This window comes from Rhinolophus sinicus, linkage group LG05 (assembly GCF_036562045.2).
Source record: "Rhinolophus sinicus isolate RSC01 linkage group LG05, ASM3656204v1, whole genome shotgun sequence".
NCBI classification, from domain to species: domain Eukaryota; kingdom Metazoa; phylum Chordata; class Mammalia; order Chiroptera; family Rhinolophidae; genus Rhinolophus; species Rhinolophus sinicus.
Genome location: NC_133755.1, coordinates 87,956,161 through 87,968,329, shown reverse-complemented (window position 1 = coordinate 87,968,329; position 12,169 = coordinate 87,956,161). Strand labels below are relative to the sequence as shown.

Genomic DNA, 12,169 nt, shown 5'->3' with positions numbered 1-12,169 from the left:
GAAAAATGGGGGCAGAAATCAGGTATTGGCAGTTTTTCTGTTTTTATCTGTGTGTGAATTTTTAATATAAATACAGGGACATAAAGCATTAATAGAAGTCAAAATGTTTCAGTGAACAAGTTTCAACAGTTCAACTTTGAAACAATTGTAAATAAACCTGTTAATTTTTTCTGGACAATGCCAGCATTTGGATTTTTTTAAAAACAAGTACATTTCTTATTGATGGCAACTAAATGGTGCTTGTAGCATTTTTATCATAGAATAGACTCCAACCATTTACTATACTTTTCTGAGTTGTCCTACATGCAAGTACAGGTTTTTAATGTTGTCTGTTTCTGTGCTGTTCCTATAAGTTTGCTATTAAAATATAGTAAACCATTTTTTTAAAAAAAGAGGAGGAGACACCTGAGAGCTCTTTCTCTCTCCACCTACGCACAGAAGAAAGGCCATGTGAGGGCAGAGAGAGAAGGAGGCCGTCTGTAAGCCAGGAAGAGAGCTCTCACCAGAAACTGAATTTGCAGGCACCTTCATCCTGAATTTCTAACCTCCAGAGCTGTGAGGAAATAACTGTCTGCTATTTAAACCACCCAGTCTGTGCTGTTTGTTATGGTAGCTTGAGCAGACTAACACATATGGTGAAATGATTTTCAACAAGGGTAACAAGACCATTCAATGGGGGGAGAGGACAGACAGTCTTTTCAAAAAATGGTGCACTGATAACTGGTGATCCACATGCAAAAGAATGAAGTTTAATCCTTACTTTACAACATAAACAATGAACTCAAAGGGCTCAAAGACCTAAAGTAAGAGTTAAAGCTATAAAACTCTTAGAAGAAATCATAGAGGAAAACCTTCATGACACAAAATTTGGCAATGGTATTCTTGTATGTTAAATCAAAATCACAGGCAACAACAACAAATAATAAAAAGAAAAAGTATGTAAATTGGAGCACATCAAAATAAAAAACGTCTTTGCCATCAAAGGACACAATCAATAGAGTGAAAAGACAACCCATAGTACAGGAAAAAATGTTTGCAAATCAAGTATATGATAAGTTTTAGTATTCAGAATATATAAAGAACTTCTACAACTCAACAAAAACAACCTGATTTAAAAATAAGCAAAGGACTCGAATAGACATTTCTCCAGAGAAGATATACAAATGACCAATGAGCACGTGAAAAGATGCTCCACATCACTAACCATTAGTGAAATTAAAATAGAAAACACAGTGAGCTATCACCTGACACCCATTAGGAAGGCTACTATCAAAAAAAGAAAATAAATGCTAGGGAGGATACGGAGAAATTGGAACTTTGGGGATGTAAAATAATACTGCTGTAGTGAAAAACACTATGGCAGTTTCTCAAAAACTTAGAATGAAAAAAAAACTTAGAATTAAAATAGAATTGTAATATGATCCAGAAACTGCACTCCTGGGTATATACCCAAAAGAATTGAAAGCAGGGTGTCCAAGAGATATTTGTACAACAATGTTCATAGCCAAAATGTGGAAGGAAAACAACTGTCCATCAACAGATGAATGAATAAAAGGTGGGATATACATACCACAGCAATATTACACAGCCTTGAAAAGGAAATTTTCAACCATGCTCCAACATGAATGAACCTTGAGAACATTATGCTAAGTGAGAGAAACCAGTCAAAAAAGACAAATTCTGTTTGATTTTACTTCTATGGGGTACCCATACCACTCAATTCAGAGATAAAAAGTAGAATGATGGTTGCCAGGAGCTGGGGAGAGAAGAAGATGGGGAGCTGTTGTTTAATGGCTGTAGAGTTTCAGTTTCAGTTTTGCCAGATGAAAAGAGTTCTGGAGAGCTGTTGCATAGCAACCTGAATGTATATAAGACACTGCTGAACTCTGCACTTAAAAGTGGTTACTATGGTAAATTTTGTTATGTATATTTACCACAATTAAAAAATTAAAAAATATTACATTTTTAAAAAAGGAAGTGAAGATTACCAGGGAAGTACCTAGGATGGTTGAGTAGATAAATGCTATAATTGCTTCCTCCTGTGAACACATTAAAATTACAACTAAATTATAGAACGATCAAGCTGGAGAAACATCTGAAGTCTACTGAATAGAAGTTTATAACAGTACATAAAGAAACCATGTCAAGACTGGTAGGAGGGATGGATACATGAAACAAGCTGGCCCTACACCTGCATGTGGCCGTTGAGAATCAGGAGTGATATCTCAGCCATAGAGGTCTCCCCCTGGAGGAGTGAGGAACCCAACCCCACACTGGACTCTCCAGCCTGGGTTACTGGTGCCTGGAGGAAGAGCCCCCAAAATATCTGGCTGTGAAAAACAGTGGGGATTCTGACATCGGGATGGGACTGAGGGCTGCAGGAAACCTCTTAAAGGGCCCGTGCACAGATACATTCACTTGTAGGCACTCACCCTGGACTGCAGTGGAAGAGCAGTGACTGGGCAGCATTGGGGACATATGGGGAAAGATTAAGTTGTGTGGCTTTAAGGCAAGGACTGGAAGGACAGTGGCCATTTTCTCTCTGTGGAGTCTTCCTCCCATGGAACTGACAGGGAGGTACCATCTTTCCTGTGTTGAACACTCCCCTCACACCCAGGGCCAAATCTGACTCTGAATTGGTTTGGTAAGCTCTGCTCGCTTCACCCTGGTGATTTTCTGAGACCCCACCTCACCCAACTCATGGACTGTAAGAGGCTCTATTAGTGCTTAAATTTTACAGGAACCAGTACGTGGCAGCAGGTCTGGGGTGTCCTGGATTTTTGCGGAACTATCCCAGGGCCAGTATTGGTGGCAGCCATCCTCGGTTTCAGCATGGCTCCCCATGTACCTCCAGGTACATCACAGGCAGCGACCAACTGTGGATCGCATTGTAGCTCCTATTAGGTAGTCCTCAGCCAGTCACAGGTAGTGGCTGACCTGGGTGCACCAGAGCCCTTTGCAAGAGGCCCAGGAACAAACGTACTGTAGTTGGGCTTTAGACCCCAGCAGAGTACCACCTAATTAGCCCTACAAGTGGCACACCCAAAGTGTGGTCTCAGTAGGCACCAGAGCACAGTGGGGTAAATCCCACTCTGTGGTAATCCCACCACACAGCAACCCATAAGCTGTATGTGGCCAAACCCCAAAGCTAGTCAGACTGAGGGTCTATCCCACCCACTGTCATGCCAACAGCAACCAAGCCTCAACTATAATAGGAGGGCACACACAACCCACACAGGGGTCACTCCTGGAGCACCCGTTGTCATTTGGCAGGGAGACTGTGCCACTGGGCCCCACTGGACACCTACTACATAAGGCCACCTGGTCAAGACTGGGAGACATAGCAGTCCTAACTAATACATACAAACACACACACAGAGTGAACCAAATGAGACTACAAAGAAATACATCTCCAATGAAAGAACACGAGAAAACTCCAGAAAAAGAAACAAAATGGAGGCAAGCAACCTAGCAGATACAGAGTTCAAAACAGTGGTTATAAGGATGCCCAAGAATCTTAGTGAGAACTTCAACAAAGAGATAGCAAACATAGAAAAGGACATAGAAACCATAAAAAAGAATCAGTCAGAAGTGAAGAATACAATAACTGAAATGAAGACTGCACTAGAAGGAATCATCAGCTGACTAGATGATGCAGAGGACTGAATTAGTGATTTGGCAGACAAGGTAGCAAAAACACCCAATTGGAATAGAAAAAAGAAAAAAGGAATGTTAAAAAATGAGGATAGTTTAAGAGACCTTTGGGACAACATCAAGTGTAACAACATTTGCATCATGGGGGTACCAGAAGGAGAAGAAAGAAAGCAAGGGACTGGGAACCTATCTGAAGAAATAATGACTGAAACTTTCCTAACCTGGTAAAGGTAATAGACATAAAACCCCAGGAAGTGCAGAGAGTCCCAAAAATGATGAACTCAAACAAGCCCACTTCAAGACATATTATAATTAAAATGAGAGAATCCTAAAAGCAGCAAGAGAAAGGCAACTAGTTACTTATAGAGGAGCTCCCATAGACTGTCAGTTGATTTCTGAACAGAAACTTTGCAGGCCAGAAGGGATTGGCATGAAATGTTCAAAGTGATAAATAGTAAGGTCTTGGAGTCCCAAGAGTACTCCACCCAGCAAGGCTATACTTGAAATAGGACAAAGAAGGACAAAGAGCTTCCCAGACAAGGAAAAGCTAAAGGAGTTCATCAGCACCAAACCAGTATTACAAAGAATGTTAGAGGGACTACTTTAAGACCGTATATATAACCGTATATATAAATGAATAATACAACGGCAGTAACTACATATCCATCAACAATTACTTTCAAAGTAAATGGATTAAATTCTCCACTCAAAAGACATAGGAGGGCTGAATGGATAAGAAAACAAAACCCTTACATATGCTGCCTACAAGAGACTCACTTCAGATCAAAGGACACACACAGACTGAAAGTAAAGTATGGGAAAATATATTTCATGAAAGTAGAAACAAACAAATGAAACAGGCTGGGGTAGCAATACTTATACCAGACAAAATAGACTTTAAGACAAAAACTATAACAAGAGACAAAGAAGGACACAGTAATCCCACTTTGGGTATTTATCTAAAGAAACCCAAAACCCTACTTTAAGGGGACATGTGCATCCATATGTTCACTGAAGCATTGTTTACAATGGCCAAGATGTGGAGGCAGCCTGGGTATCTGTCGATGGATGAATGGATATAAAGGAGGTGGTACATATATACAAAGGAATATTGCTCAACCATGGAAGGGAATGGGTTCTTTCTATCTTTGGCAGCATGGATGGACCTGGAGGGTATTGTGCTGATTGGGAGTATGTCAAAAAGAGTAAGACAGATTAAATATGATTTCACTTATATGTGGAATCTAAAGAACAAAAAACAAAACAAAACAAACAAAATAGAAACTCATAGATATAGAGAACATTTTGATGGTTGCCAGATAGGAGGTGGGTTAAGGGGGTGAATGAAAAAGGGGAAGAGATTTAAGAAGTACAAAATGGTTGTTATAAAGTAGTCATGGGGATGTAGGGTATAGCATAAGGAATATAGTTGATAATACTGTAATAATTATGCATGTGTCTGATGCATACTAGATTTATTGGGGTGATAGATGGGAGGGGGGTCGGGGAGTAAAGTGAAAAAGGTGAAGATATTAAGAAGTACATACTGGTAGTTACAAAATAATCATGGGGATGTAAAGTAAAGCATAAAGAATATAGTCAATAATACAGTAATTACTATGTATAGTGCCAGGTGAGTACTAGACCAGTCAGGAGGATCTCTTTTTTTTTTTTTTTTTTTTTTTTTTTTAAGTCTTTTCATTGGGGAATGTTGGGGAACAGTGTGTTTCTCTAAGGTTCATCAGTTCCAAGTAGTTGTCCTTAAATCTAGTTGAGAAGAGTGCAGCTCAGCTCCAAGTCTAGTCGCTGTTTTTAATCTATAGTTGCAGGGGGCACAGCCCACCATCCCATGTGGGAATTGAACCAGCAACCTTGTTGTTGACAGCTCATGCTCTAACCAACTCAGCCATCTGGCTGCCCCTCCAGCAGCTCAGGAGCAACTTAGCAGCAGCTCGTTGTCTTCAATCTTCTTGTGGAGGGTGCAGCTTACTGGCCCACGTGGGAATCAAACTGGCAACCTTGTCATTCAGAGCTCACACTCTAACCAACTGAGCCATCCAGCCACCCCATAAATTATATAAATGTCTAGTTACTATGCTATACACCTGATAGTAATATAAAATAAGAATACAAGAGAAAAATATATTCTACAATACCAACTATATGGCATTCTGGAAAAGGTAAAATTATGGAGACAGTTAAAAGAACAGTGGTTGCCAGGAGTTAGGGGAAAGAGAGGGATATATAGGCAGAGCACGGAGAAATATTAGGGCAGTGAAACTATGCTGTAAGGGTGGACACATGTCATTATATATTTGTCCAAACCCGTAGAATGTACAACACCAGGAGTGAATTCTAATGTAAATTAGGGGCTTTGGGTGATAATGATGTATCAATATACATTCATCATTTGTAATAAATGTAGCACTCTGGTGTGAAATCTCTGATTATAATTGTAGATTTCTCTATTTCTCTTTGTAATTCTATCCATTTTTGCTTCATGTATTTTGAAACTCTATAGTAGGTGTTTAGGATTGTTATAAATGTTTAGGGATGGTGGGGGAGGCTGTGGATATGTAGGGGCAGGAGGTTTATGTATTCCTTGTACTTTCCACTCAATTTTTCTGTGAACCTAAACTGATCTAAAAAATAAAGTCTATGAAAATTGGGGGAAAAAACATGATTAGAAGAGGAAGAAAAAGAATACTAAATATTCTGTTCTTGACATTTATTTTAGCTTTACATCTAAAAAATTAGCAATGTGAAACATTTAATAAAAAATTAATCGAACAATAAAAAAGGAAGTGAAATAATCTTTTCACACACACACAAGCTGAAAGAATTCATCATCAGTAGATCTGTCTGACAAGAAATGTTAAAGGAAGTGCTCAGGCAGAAGAAAAATGGAATCAGATAGAAATCTGGATCTATACAAAGGAATGAACAGCCTGGAAATGATAAAAACATGGATAAATGTATGATATTTTTCTTGTCATTTAAGACTGTAAGAGATAATTTAAGCAAAAAATAACAATGTAAATTGAGATTTATAACATAAAAGCAAAACATATGATAGATAACAATATCCCAAATAGGAGAGGAAAGTTGGAAGTTTACTATTATAAGGTTCTTGTACTATATATGAAGTGGCATAATATCATCTGAAAGTAGACTGTGATAAGTTAAAGATGTATATACTATAAACTCTAAAACTATCACCAAAATAACTCAATAAAGAATTATATATAATAAGGTAGCAAAGGAGATAAAGTGAAACCATAGGAAATATAAAATTAATCCAAAAGAGAGCAATAAAACCCCAAAGAACAGATGGGACAAATAGAAAACAAATAATAAGATGACCACTAAATGTAAATGACCTAAATGCCCCAATTAAAAGGTTGTTAGATTGGATAAAAAAGCAAGACCCAACTATGTACTGCCTATAATAAACATACTTTAAATATAGATATGCTAGTTAAAAATAAAAAGGTGGGAAATGATATGTCAACACAAATCAAAAGAACTCTGGTGTGGCTACCTTGATATCAGACAAAGAAAATTTCAGGGTAAAGAATAATCTCAGTGATACAGAGGTCATTTAACAGTGAAAAGGGGTCAATTCATCAGAAGGATATAACAATCCTAAACATTTATACACCTACTATACAGTTTCAAAATACATGAAGCAAAAGTGGATAGAATTACAAAGAGAACTACAGAAATCCACAATTATAGTCAGAGATCTCAATACTTCTCTTTCAATAATTAATAGAATAAATAGACAAAAAATTAGAAAAGATGTTACATTTAAAGAACACTATCAACTAACTTAATCTAACTGACATTTATAGAACATTGCAGTCAAAAATAGCAGAATAAATATTCTTTCCAGATGGATATGGAACATTTATCAAGATAGAATGTACTCTGGACCATAAAACGATTTTCAATAAATTTAAAATGATTCAGATCATGCAACATATGTTTTCTGATCATACTAAAATTAAATTAGAAGTCAATATCAGAAAGATTTCTGGAAAATCTCCAATTTGGGAACAAAGTAGCACTTTATAAATAACACATAGATCAAAGAAGAAATCAAGAGGAAATTAGAAAGTATATTTGACTAAAAATGAAACACAACACATCAAAATTTGTGTGATGCCATTAAAGTAGCACTAAGTGCCTACCTTAGAAATAACAGAGATCTTAAATCAATGACCTTAGCTTCTACCTTAGGAAAGCATAGAAAGAAGAGCAAATTTAACTCAAAGTAAGTAGAAGAAAATAATAAAGATCAGAGCAGAAATCAATGGAGATGGAGACATAAGATAGAAAAAGAATAGATAAAATCAATGAAACCCAAAGCTGGTTTCATTAAAAACTTATAAACCTCCAGTCAGGCTAATGTGTGTGTGTGTGTGTGTGTGTGTGTGTGTGTGTGTGTGTGTGTGTGAGAGAGAGAGAGAGAGAGAGAGAGAGAGAGAGAACACAAATGGACATCAGAAATGAGAGCAATGACTTCACTATACATTTTATAGATATTAGAACAATAACAAGAGAACATTATGAACAGGTTTATGGCAATAAACTTGACCACTTAGATAAAATAATTTCTTAAAAGACACAAACTACTAAAGCTTACTCAAGAAGAAATAGGTAACCTCAATAGTCCCTTATCTGTTTATTAAAAATTGAATTTGTAGTTAAAAACTTTCCACAAAGAAATCCCAGGTCTAGATAATTTCAGTGCTGAATCCTACCAAACATTAAGGAAGAAATACTCCTTTCTATGAAGAAAGCATTACTGTGATACCAAAACCTGATGAAAACATTATAAGAAAACTACAGACAAATATCTCCCTTGAATATAGACACAAAAATTCTAAACAAAATTTAACAAATCTAATCCAACTATAGAATTACACATCATGACCAAATAGTTTATCCCAAGACTATCATGGCTGGTTTAACATTGAAAAATCTATCAAAGTAATTTACCATATTAATAATTTAAAAAAATAAAGACTGTATGATCATCTCAACACATGTAAAAAATAAATTTGACAATATGCAACATTTATTCCAGATTTAAAGACATTCAGCAAACTAGGAATCAAACGGAACTTCCTCAACCTGATATACGACAGCTATGAAAAAAACCTATAGTTAACACCCTACTCACTGAAGAAAGACTAAGTGCTTTCCCTCTAAAATAAGGAACAAGACAATTGTCACATCCTGCACGACATGAGTTGTGGGGAACGAGAAGGGTGGGGCAGGGTTAAGAAATACAGTAGCCATGAATAGAGTGTAAGCGGGGCCAAGGCACTCCAGCCTCAAAGACTGAGCCCCAAATTGGGCCTACGAATAGTTTTATTACTTAGGTGAGGAAGTAAAGGAGATAAAGCTTGTCAATCTCAAGATCAGTGAATCCCATACGTCATAATAGGAAACTGATTCAAGCCAATCACCCTTGCCTGCAGGCAGCAGAACCCGAACTGTAAGTCTCAGGATGTTTGTACTTCCCCAAGGGACAAAACCTTTATGCATGGGAATAGATGGAGAGCACATCATTGAATCTCTTCCCTGCAGGGTGTGGGAAGGAATGAAGTCACAGAGGCAGAGGCTCTCCTTAGCCTGGGGACGGTGTGGGGCTGTGCCCACCTCTATCCACCCTGTGGGTTCTCCTGTTGGTCCCCACGCGGCTCTGCCTGGCTTGTGTTGTTCCCTCCGTGGGGAATCTTACCCATCATTGGCTGACCAGCCATATTTTGGGGCCAAACAGGGAGACATAAGGTGTAAGCACAAAGGTGAAGCAAAGTCTTGAAAGGATCCGTCTCACAGACTCTCCTTTCTTTAGGGGCAAGTACGAGGAGACAGATGGGTAGGCTGCTGCAAGGCAACAGACAATAACGTCCCATTTCACTACTTCTACTCAACGTTGTCCTGGAGGTGCTAGCCAGTGAAATAAGGCAAGAACAGGAAGAAGTAAAACTGTCCTTATTTGCAGACAACATTACTGACTGCAGAAAATCTGATGGAATCTACAAAAACAATACTTGACCTAATACATGAGTTTAGCAGTGTAACAGGGTACAGTATACAAAAAAAAAAAATTTATATTTCTATATCCTAAAAACAAACAATTAGAATTAACACTTAAGAAATAGGGCTTGCCCGGTGGCTCAGGTGGTTGGAGCTCCGTGCTCCTAACGCTGAAGGCTGCCGGTTTGATTCCCACATGGGCCAGTGGGCTCTCAATCACAAGGTTGCTGGTTGGACTCCTCAACTCTCGCAACAGATGGAGGGCTCCACCCCTTGCAACTAACAGCGGCAACAGGACCTGGAGCTGAACTGCGCCCTCCACAACTACGATTGAAAGGACAACAACTGGACTTGGAAAAATTCCTGGAAGTACACACTCTTCCCCAATAAAGTCCTGTTCCCCTTCCCCAGTAAAAAAAAAAAAAACAAAAACAAAAAAAAAACTTAAGAAATAATAACATTTACAATAGTATCAAAAATATAAAATACTTAGAGATAAATCTGCAAAAGATATGAAAGACTTGTATATTGAAAACTACAAAGCACAGCTTGGAGATATCAAAAAAGACTTAAGTGAATGGAGAGAAATACTATTGTCATGGGTTAGAAGACTCTATTGTTGAGATGTCAATTCTCCACAAATTGATCTATAGATTCAATGCAATCCCAATCAAAATCCCAGCAGAAGTTTTTAAAATAGAAATTTTAAGCTGTTTCTAAAGTTCATATGGAAATGCAAAGGACCTATAATTGCCCAAACAATTTTGAAAATCGCCAAGACAATTTTAAACATAGATGGAGGAATATGATTTAGAGACTTATTGTAAAGCTGCCGTAATCAAGACAGGGTGGCACTGGCATAAAGATAGACAAATAGGTCGATGTAATAAAATAGGGTCCAGAAACAGGCATGTGTGTATGTATATATAAAGTCAATTCAGTAGAGAAAGAAAATCTTTTCAGAATTAGAGTAGGAACAATTAGACAACCAGGAGCAAAAAAAAGTAAACTTTGATTTATATTTCTAACCATATTAAAAAATTAACTCAAAAGGGATTATAGATCTAAGTTTAAAACCTAAAAGTATGCCCTCTAGAAGAAAACATAGGAGAAAACCTTCATGACCTTGGGTTAGGCTAAATATCATAACCAAAAGTGTGATTCATAAAAGAACAAATTGAGTGCGCTCTACATAGGGAGGCGGAGGCGACGCTGGAAGACCCACGGTCTGCGGAAGAGACTGCTTTCCTTGTTGATGAAGTGAGCAACATAGTAAAAGAAGCCATAGAAAGTGCAGTTGGTGGCAACACCTATCACCACAGCAAAGTGAATCAGTGGACCACAGATGTAATAGAACAAACATGAAGCCAACTCACCAGGCTGGGAAAACCAGTTAAATGCTCCTACATTGTGACGTGTACAATTATGCAGAAGAAGGGAGCAGGATCACACACGGCAAGTTCTTGCTTCTGGGACAGCTCTGCTGACGGGAGCCGCACCGTGCGATTGGAGGAGGAGACCACGTGCTGCGCTGTCAGAGCCTGTGGACTGTCCATTTGAGCTCCTCCTCTGCCTGTGATCTTTCTCCTTTTGTCTCAGCATTTCTCTTCCATCTTCTAACCACCCGCTGTGAATTCAGTGAACACCATTTTCATTCTCTGTAAGTGTCCTTTGTTGCACTCTCACAATGTAGAGGAAAAACCCCAAAAGACGGTACTATTTTGTGAGCTGCACACCCTAAGTCAGAGGAATCACTCACCATAGGTGGTCAGAAGCCTGGCCTGCCTTTTGCCTTTACTCTGAATATTTCTGTTCAAAGATGCTAAAAACAGAAATCTGCTAGTGTGAAGCTTTGTCTCCTCTCTGAAATGATTCAAGTACACTAATTTTCCATACTTTGTACTTTTGTCAGATTAATAAATTATTCCAAGTAACAAAGAACAAATGGATAAACTGGACTTCACTGAAATTAAAAATCTCTGCTTTTCCAAAGATACTGTTAAGTGAATGAAAAGACAAGACACAAGCTGGAAAAAATATTTACAAGTCATATACCTGATAAAGGATTTGTATTTAGAAAATATAGGGCGGCCGAATCGCTCAATTGGTTAGAGCACGAGCTCTGAGCAACAGGATTGCCAGTTGGATTCCCACATGGGCCAGTGAGCTGTACCCTCAGCAACTAGAGTGAAGACAACGAGCTGCCGCTGAGCTACCGCTGAGCTCCCAGGTGCTGGATGGCTCAGTTGGTTAGAGCGCATGGTCTCAAAAACAAGGTTGCTGGTTCAATTCCCCCAACAAGATTGAAAATGGTGACTGGACTTGGAGCTGAGCTGCATCCTCCAAAACTAAGATTGAAAGGACAACAACTTGACTTGGAGCTGATGGGTCCTGGGAAAAACGAACTGTTCCCCACGAAAGTCTTGGAAATACACACTGTTCCCTAATAAAGTCCTGTTCCCCT

The 12,169-nt window shown here is 38.4% G+C and overlaps 1 long non-coding RNA gene and 1 pseudogene across 1 annotated transcript in view; both read left to right on the top strand.

The window, feature by feature from the left end:
* Positions 1 to 12,169, top strand: part of LOC109440036 (patr class I histocompatibility antigen, A-126 alpha chain) — a 221,823-nt gene that overhangs the window by 193,345 nt on the left and 16,309 nt on the right. The window lies entirely within an intron of this gene.
* Positions 6 to 11,265, top strand: LOC141571757 (dynein light chain Tctex-type 1 pseudogene; annotated as a pseudogene).